The sequence below is a fragment of the Taeniopygia guttata genome, chromosome 17 (assembly GCF_048771995.1).
Source record: "Taeniopygia guttata chromosome 17, bTaeGut7.mat, whole genome shotgun sequence".
Lineage (NCBI taxonomy): Eukaryota > Metazoa > Chordata > Aves > Passeriformes > Estrildidae > Taeniopygia > Taeniopygia guttata.
Window position 1 is genome coordinate 2,847,828 of NC_133042.1, and position 9,414 is coordinate 2,857,241.

Sequence of the window (9,414 nt, forward strand, 5' to 3'; positions counted from 1 at the left end):
CAGGTTTGTATTGGCATCTGTTGCCATTTTTGAGGCATTTAGAGAACAAAATCTGCGTGAAGCTTGGCTTCCTTTTCACTCCAGGACTGAAACAGGAACATCTGTCAATGACAAAGGAACAGATATGAGACACATGTTTGGTTATTTAGTGCTGCTTTTCATTTAATTATGGAGAAGTCCCCTGAGGAGGGTGAGAAATGTGATTTTTCACTCTTATGCTAAAGCAGAACAGAGCTTGAGCCTTTATCCAGCACAGGGGGGAACATTCCCAGGGATTGGAGTCCATGAGCCAGGGGTTCTGTGCCTGCTCCATCCTGGGCTGGCTGTGGGACCCTTCTGGAGTGAATTCCAGCTACTGCAAGCAGAATTTTCCTTGTTAAAGGAAACCCACTGGTTACATGCAGATATGAACAGGAAAAGCAAATTTATTTGAGATTCTCCAGCAGGATGGAGTCAGTAGCTGCAGGATTTATGGAATCACAGGATCGTGGAATGGTTTGGGTTGGAAGGACTTTAAAGCCCATCCAGTGCCACCCTTGCCATGGCAGGGACACCTCCCACTGTCCCAGGTGCTCCAGCCCTGTCCAGCCTGGCTTGGGCACTGCCAGGGATCCAGGGGCAGCCCCAGCTGTGCCAGGGCCTGCCCACCCTCCCAGGGAACAATTCCCAATTCCCAATATCCCACCTAAACCTCCCCTGGTTCAGTTGGAACCCATTCCCCCTTGTCTTATCCCAGCAGTTCCCGATGAGTTACAAACATTGAACAAAGAAAACAACATTAAATCAGCACTTAATCCATGGGGTTTTCAAAGCTGAATAACACTTTAGGAGAGGATAGAATGATTTCAGTTCCTGCACCTGCCACTGGAAATCTTTCCCAGTTTAAAAGCCCACTGCAGATTTTCAGTGATGTGGGAATAAGGATGTGTAATTTAATTGCTCATTTGTTGAAGTCCATCATCATTGTAGGATATTTTAAATCTGTGCAATTGAGCTGAACAGCTTTATGAAAATAAAATGTGCTTTTGGCACTGAATTTAAAACAAAATGTGTCCCACAGAGTATCAGATGGGAGACCACAGGTAGAAATGCTCTGCTGCCATAAGTGACATAACACACATATTACATGTGTGAAAAGAGCTTGTTCTTGGTGATGTAGTTAAAGAAACCACAAAGCCTCTCAGTCTGGGGTTGGAAAGCTGCATTTAGTGATGTTCTGAGACATCCTTAAAGTGGGGTGACTGGGCAGTGCTGCAGGGCTCTGCTGGAACCCCTGAGCTGAGCTCTTGGCAGGAATAGATGGAAATCCTGAGCAGACCCTCAGTGCTGCTTAAATTTCTTTCAGAGCCTGATACTCTTAAAGACTCTGAGAGGAGTCTTTATCACTTCCACATGAGCTTTCTTTGGGGTCTTCTAGAGAAAGACACAAGGAATTTTCCACACCCCTTGGAAACATATTCAAGTTCATTGAGTTGCTCTAGCCCATCTCCCTCTCTAAGTTTCAGTACAGAATTTCAAGTCCCTGCAGGTGCAATAAAGACTAAATCCTTTGCTTCAGAGCTGATAGAGCTTTCATTATCCACAGCTTTATATAATTTCAGCTGGAAGTGATTCAAGCTGTTGCCTCATGAATAATTGCAGCAATGCCAAGGCAAGGGAAAAATTGTCATTCCATTCAGTTAATGCTGGAAATGAGCAGACACAAACTTACTTTGAGAAATTCTTGCTTGTACAAGGCAGCTTTAAAACTTCCTACCACTCTTGGAAATTAAAAGTGCCACCAGAAAGAATTTTCATCATGGTAGATGCTGATTTAGGCTATGGATGTGAGCAGAAATTTGGGTGCCTGAGCTGAATCCCTGTTTGTGTCTTGGTACCTTTGATTCTCTTTCATGGCTGAATCATTGGTGGAGTTTCACTGAGGACAGCACTCAAATTCCTTTCTCACCTTTAATTTTTATTCACAGCTGCTCTGGATCTGATTTCAGCTGTGCAATTGTTGTCACCTGACCCTGAAGGAAAAGCCTCACATGTTTTTTTCCAGTGCCATCAGTTTGGAGGCTCGTATGGGAATTTTACTGGCTTCAAAATGTTGGGAACATCCAGCTCATGTAAGGCTGAGGGACAAATCAGTGAGCAAAGATACATTCATCTGCCCAAGCACCTTGATAACTTAACAGAACAACATTTGGGTCCAGACCTGGTCTGGATCTCAGTTCCTGGTTTGATTCTGCACAGAAAAGTGGATTTTTATGGTTAATATTGTGTTGAACATCAGGTGGCTCCAAGAGCTGCTGAAACCCTATTTCATTAATCCTCCCTTTTGCTGGATTGTGTTTCCCTCTTTTTCTGCACCTTGCTAGGATGCAAACAAAAACCAGTTTTGCATCAGAAGAAAATAGGTGGTGAATTTACACCATTTTCATTGTAAATGTGGCATTTTTGAAACGAGTTTTGGCCTGACCTTCTCTGCACATGAGAAGCTCCAAGTGCAACTCCTGGACAAGGGCAGTGCTGCTGCTTCAGGGGTGTTTGTGACTTCCCTCCTGGCAAGTTCATATCCAAAATGGACAGGGAGGCCAGAAAAATGTTTTATTTAATAGGGGAATTCTCAGAAAGGAGATTTTGTGCTAAAAAAGGAATGTGAGTTCCGCCAGTGATCTGATTTTGTTGTGTTTTTGGTTTTTTTTTTTTCCTGGTTTTATTTTTGGTATTCTTACTCTTAAATGCTGAAGAATATTGCTAAATTCCAGAGAATGGGAGAACAAATCAAATTTGCTGTCACAGCAAAAGAGAGCTAATAAATTTGTTCATCTGTGCCCTGATCAGCTCTCCAGCTTGGGGTGGGGTGAGGTTTACACTCAGCCAGTGCCAGCTGTTTTCCTCCTCTTCAGGAGATTTGATTTGGCCCAGACTGGAGAAGTGAAAGTGCTGGGAGCTGAAAATCAAGAGTCTGCTCACCTGGGAGGTGATGAGTACAGGCTTGAAGAGAGCTCCTGGGAAGATGACTCAAGGAGGGTCGAGTTCCCTGCTCTGGAGGAGGTGGGAGAGGTGCCAACCACTCTAAAATCAGTGGTGCTATTCCTGAGGAATGATTAATCCCTGTGTGGGATGCTGTTTGCACAGGAAGGGAGAGGCTGTGGAGCCTTTTGACTGCAGATGTTGTGTCCTTGGATGGGGAAATTCATTTCAAGGTTTCTGTGTGTAATTGCCCTGTTTGTACTGTTGAGGAAACAGGAGGGCCCTGGGGCCTGTCAGAATCTGAGGTATTGATGATTCTGAGATTGTAGAAAGTCTCTGTCTGTCAGCCCCGCTGCCAAAGCAGAAGCCATAATTGGTCTGTGCTGTTTCAAGGTTGTTTATTCTGTTTATCTCTAACATGTTCTGCTGCCCTGCCGCAGCTCTGTCCTGCAGGGCAGCGTGTGGGGCTCTGCCCTCAGTGGGATGGTACAAACATTAAATACCACAAACTACCTGTGCTGGATTTACAATAACGTGCCAATATCTGTCACCTACGTTGGACAGTGTGTCCCCAGCCTGAACCAACAGAAAAATGCCAACACCACAGTGAAACATGGAGGGCATGAAGAAGGAGAAAAAGGACAAGGCACACCCAATTTCCTCCATCTTGTCCCCTTTGAACCCCTAATCTAGAATCCTAAAATTTTACTTTTGCACCCGTGCCACACTTAATTATTACTTATATCAAACACTCAGAGCTGGTAATTCATCCTGTAAGATTGAAAACTCTTTTCCATGGCCAGAGATCACAGCCAGTGTCTCTGGGGGCTCTGTCCAGGGTCCCAGACCTGCCAGGGCAGCCAGAGGGAAACCCTGGATTCCCACAGGGTGTACTTGGGGCTCCCCACACCTCAGGATTTAGAAGGGGCCATGGAAATAATTCCCAGAGGATGATGAAATCCCTGTTTGTGAAGTCACAGATGTCAGTTCTCCAGAGGAATAGAGTCATGGAACCACTGAGGTTGGAAGAGACCTCCAGGATCATCGAGTCCAAGCTGTGCCCAACCCTCACCTTGTCACCAGCCCAGAGCTCTGAGTGCCACCTCCAGCCCTTCCTGGGACACTTCCAGGGATGGGCACTCCAAACCTCCCTGGGCAGCCCCTGCCAATGTTTAATCACCCTTTCCATGGGGAAATTCCTGCTGGTGTCCACCCTGAGCCTGCCTGACCCAGCCTGAGGTTGTTCCCTTTGCTCCTCTAAACTCAGCACCTGGCACTGCAAGCTGGGCATTTTGGAGTTGGATGAGACCTTTGAATCAAAAGGGAAATCCAGTGATTTTCCTGGCATTTAAACTGAAAATGAAATTAGATTTCTTAATTATTACGACATTGGGTCACCTGCTCCCACCCAGCTCTAACAGAAACACTTGAGGGAAACCCGGTCTGCTCCTGGGATGGATAAAGGAGAGCTGGACATCACCCACCCGAGGTAGGAACAACCTCTGCTGATCACTTGGTAACATCTGTGAGCCATGAAAGGCCATTTTCTGTCCTGGAAGGGTTTTCTCCTGCCTGTGCCACAGGCAATCACAGCTGTTTGGGGTCATTTTCTCACAAACTGGACACCCCAGGCAGAAAATTCAACTCAATCCTTGAGTCAGGTGGCACTGAGCAGGTATTCAGTTCTTTGCAGACCTTGTTCTGTGTCTTTTTCCCCTCAGCAGACACGGGATGACCCCAGGACAGGCTGTCCCAGCCCTGTGCAGCCAGGGCTGTGCCAGGGGACAGGGCAGTGGGAGGTTCTGGTGCTGCTGTCCTGCAGCAGCCCTGCTCAGGGATGTTATTTCGTGACTCAGCTTTGTTCTGACAAGATTTTTCAATCGAAATTGGCATCCAAAAGAGGCAGCAGGGAGGGAACCCTCTCTTTGTTCCCTTTAATCCACAGCCAGCATCCTCCTGGTTTCCTTCTATGCACTGTCAACTCCCAGGCAGGTTTGCATCACTGATTTGCATCACAGAGTTACAAACCCTTCTGGAAGGGCTGCTGGAGAGCTGCTTTGACCTCTCCTAGCAAAGAAAACATTTGCTTCCTCCCCTCCTGAGGGAGAGCCAGTGCTTTTGTGTGTTCTCATATTTCCATGTGTGGTTTCCTTATTGCCTGATTCCATGCTCCAGGCCAAATTTAGTCACACTTTGCAACATTCCTGAAGCTGCTCAAAACTTCTCATCCTCCCTTGTCTCTGTCAAGTCTTCTTGGGAGCTTTTTGCTGTTTCTTCATGGCATCAGCTCCAGGAAGTTCATCCTCACTGCTGGGAGCGGGGTGTCAGGACCAGCTGCAGGTGGGCAGATAAAAGGGGATATTTTAAAAAGGGATATTTTAAAAAGGGATATTTTAAAAAGTGAAGACCTGGAAAATTGCACTGGAAATTGAACCTGCAAATCATGAGCTCTCACTGCTGATGTTTTGAGAAGGCTGACCTAGAACAGAGACAGAGCTAGAGAATAAAGCAGGGATTTATTAAAGGATCTCCTCCATGGATCCACCTTGGGCAGCACCAGAGCCCAGCCAGGGCTGCACCCAAATGAACCAAAATGGTCCCAAAATGCACGAGCGCTCCCGGGGGCTCTCCCTGGGATCAGTTCTGCTCCATTGGCACCTTGGAGTTCATTGTCCCATTCCAGCTTTAGCCCAGGCAGTCCCATCCTGCTTGTTTTTCTCTCTCCAGCCCACGGTGTTTGTGCTCTTGGGCTGAGATTTGGATCATTTGTCCTTGGTGCCCAGCTGGAGCAGGAATTGTTTTGTCTCCCTGCTCTGTGCAGAGCTCACCATCCCCTCATATGAATCCTAGACTTACAGACCAAAACAGCACAGAATATGAAAAATATAAATACTAAAACCTGAGGCATCAGTGCTAGCCCAGCTTTGGCATGGATGAGTTCCATGAATTGGTTGTTCCCCACCTCTTTGACTTCTCAGGCTGAGAACAAGTCACTGGCAATTAGGGCTGAAATTGTGGCTGAGGGTGAGCAAGAGTTGAGTGTTTATTTTCTTAAAACCAGATGTCTCCAGAGGGGCCACAGATCTGATGTGCAGCACTGGCAGAATCTGAAATTGAGGATTTATTTTCCAGGTTCTTAAGGGTAATCATAGAATGGGATTTTTTGAGTAGGAAGGGACCTTAAAAATCACCCAGTGCCGCCCCTGCCATGGGCAGGGACACCTCCCACTGTCCCAGGGTGCTCCAAACCCCATCCAGTCTGGCCTTGGGCACTGCCAGGGATGTAGGGGCAGCCACAGCTGCTCTGGGCCTCCTTGCTCTGCCAGCCAGGCATTCCTTCCCAATATACAACTTAAATTTCCCCTCTTTACATCTGAGCCCATTCGTGTCACTCCAGTTCCTGGTGAAGAATCCCCCTCTGAGTTCCTGGCAGCCCCTTCAGACACTGGCAGGTACTGGGAGGTCTCCCCTTCTCCAGGCTGAGCAGCCCCCAGGTTATGTCCCTGCTCTGAATTCCTCTGGCTGTGTCTCCTGAGAAATGCTGTGCCTGGCAAATGTCCTGGCACCTTCCCTCTGAGTGCCCCTGGCACCGTGCTGTGCTCTGCTTTCAGGGACAGAGGAGAGAAAACAAGAATAATAGTAATAAAAAAGCTCCATGTGTTCCCTCTGCTTAACATCATGAGCCAAATTTGTAACCTGAGGGGTTTTTGTTCAGTGAAACTCCTCTTTTGAGGAGTTTCTGAGGTGCCTCTGTCTCCAGCAAACTCTGGGAGCTCCAGGTGGAGGTTGCACAGGACTTTCAGAGGTGGGGAAGATGTGGGATTCCTGTGATACTCTGAGGTTTAAGTGTTTCTGTTCTGTTTTGGTGTGCAGCTTTTGGCTTTATATTAAGTGTTACTGGGATCTTTTGACAGGGTGGTGAAGACAAAACGATCCTGTTCTAGCTGGAGACTCGAGGATAATCTCTTCAAACTTCAGGCCCAAAGCACAAACAACGTGAAAAGCAGAGGGAGGGCAAGCAAGCAAGGAGGATGAAACTTCATCATTTGAAGCTGTTAATTGGACAGTTAACTCCTGTATGCAAATGGACTAAAACTTATCAAAACGTGAGATCTCCTGACCAAGCTCTTTTGCTTCCATCTTGGAGCCATCTGGGCACTGCCAGGGTGTGGCCTTTGAAGGCTCTTCAATAAAAATCCACTTTATTCCTCTGAACTCCATCGAGCCTTCTGTTCCAGCTCCTTAAGGCATCACCTGAGCTCAGCACGGTGAGATTTTTCACTCTCTATTCATGAACAGCTCATTTTCCCTGCCTCTGGTGTCCCTGGAGCTCCGTGGCTCTGCCTGAAGGTGTCAAAACTGAAGTGAGGGTGTGTGCAGGGATGTTCCCAGCTCCCTGTGCCAGAGCTCCATCCTGGCCCCTGAGGGGACAGCAGGGGACACTTGTCCTTGGCAGCAAGCAGGTCCTGAGTGCCTCAGTCTTTGCTGTCATGGGCAGAGGAGAAAAAGATATAAAATAAAATAAAATAAAATAAAATAAAATAAAATAAAATAAAATAAAATAAAATAAAATAAAATAAAATAAAATAAAATAAAATAAAATAAAATAAAATAAAATAAAATAAAAATAGCACCCCATAATAATAATAGTAATGTTAGCATTCAGGAACACACATAACCACGGGATATGATTATATGCAGGTGCTTTTATTGAGAGCTCTGGGAATCAGGGGTACAGACCCAAATCTGACTCCAACACAGCTTTAGAGCTGAACGTATTTTATATTCTATCGTTATATAACTTACATATTAATTATTAAACTTATATTGTTCTATTGTATACATTGACATGAGTTTCTCGTGATCTTTCTTAGGCCCCTGACCACAGTTTCTCATGATTATTCTTACAATTAAACAGCAATTATATTTAATTACTAAACAATCATCACCTCTAACAATTATATCATTTATCATGTACTAGCTACACAGGTGCAGTTCTAGCAAGGTACAAAGTCTTCCTGTACTTAGGGTATTTATTTTCTTTTCAGGGTGTACTAAGCTTAATTTTCCTTTTAACCCTAAATCCCCATGATTTTAAACCCCTTTACTATCAGTAATAGTAATAGCAATGGTAATAATAATAATAATAGCAATAGTAATAGTAATAGTAATAGTAATAGTAATAGTAATAGTAATAGTAATAAAAATAAAAATAAAAGCTCCATGTCTCCCCTCTGAGCCAGCTTTGTAACCTCAGGAGATTTTATTCAATAACTCCTCTGCTGAAGCCCTGCTCTGTGGTGACTCTGTCTCCTGGCCCTGCTGGGCTGGCACACCCCACTTCTGCCTTTCAGCACGCCCCAAAATTTGGCTGCTGCTGCTGCAGGACTTCCCTGGTGTGTTCTGGCAGGGTGTGACACCGAGGGCTCTGCCAGACTCCCCCGTGCCCCTGCTGGAAACCATCTGAGGGATGTGCTCTTATCTCCCCTAATAAAAACACCATAAATACACCCCCTGCTCCATCTCATCGATGAGATAAGAGGAGGAGAAGAGTAAATAGCAGAAAACCCCCAAATTTCCCAGCTTTTCCCTAAAGTCCCGTCACCTCCAGCAATCTTTCCACAGAAATATCTCATTGAAGGAAAAAACCCTCAGCCAGGAGGGATGGAATGAGCATCGTGTCCTTTGCAAGCCAAAGGCAGTTAGGGATGGAAAATGCAACATGAGACAAGTTTGTTATTTATGGTCCTGTCAAGGCTTCAATCCAGGGAGCACCTCTGGCTTACAGGCTTCAAAGAACCCCCAAAAAAGGAAAAAAAATAAATTTGCTGGTGACACTGGGTGGTCCCTGCAGGTTGGGAGGCTGCTGGAGATGTTTTCTGGGAAAGGTCAAAGTAAACATTAATTTTGCTGTTCAAAAAGTCGGGAGGAAAAGCTCCCGATTTTACAGGCAATGTCAATAATTTGTTGTGCTTGGAATCAATCCAGTTTTCACTATCTGCAAGTCTTGGCTTGGTTTGCCTCATTTTTTTAAAACCAAAATTTCACCCTGTGGAATGTTTACAGCTGTGAGTTGTGATGTTGTTTTATGCAAATCAAACAGAAAGACAAAACAAGGAATTTTGTGGGTGACTTTCCCTCTGTCCATTCACCTTTCCAAAGTTTTTTCTCCCTTGTTTTTGACCTTTTTGATGATCTAAAAGATATTCTGGGGGAAAGCACCTTGTAAAATTTGGAGGGTTTTCTGAGGTTTTAATTTATTTCTTTGCTTGCTGCTACATTTCCCATTCTCTCATTTCATATTTCATGTGTTCAAGGCTCTCAGCTGCGAATTTTCTCCTCTGACAAACTGTCTGAGTCATTTTTTTGGCTTCTTGTCAGTGGCAAAAGTATGTGCAAAGTTCAGAAATATTTCCTGCACGATGCAATGCCTTTGCCTTCGAGGGTTGTAGT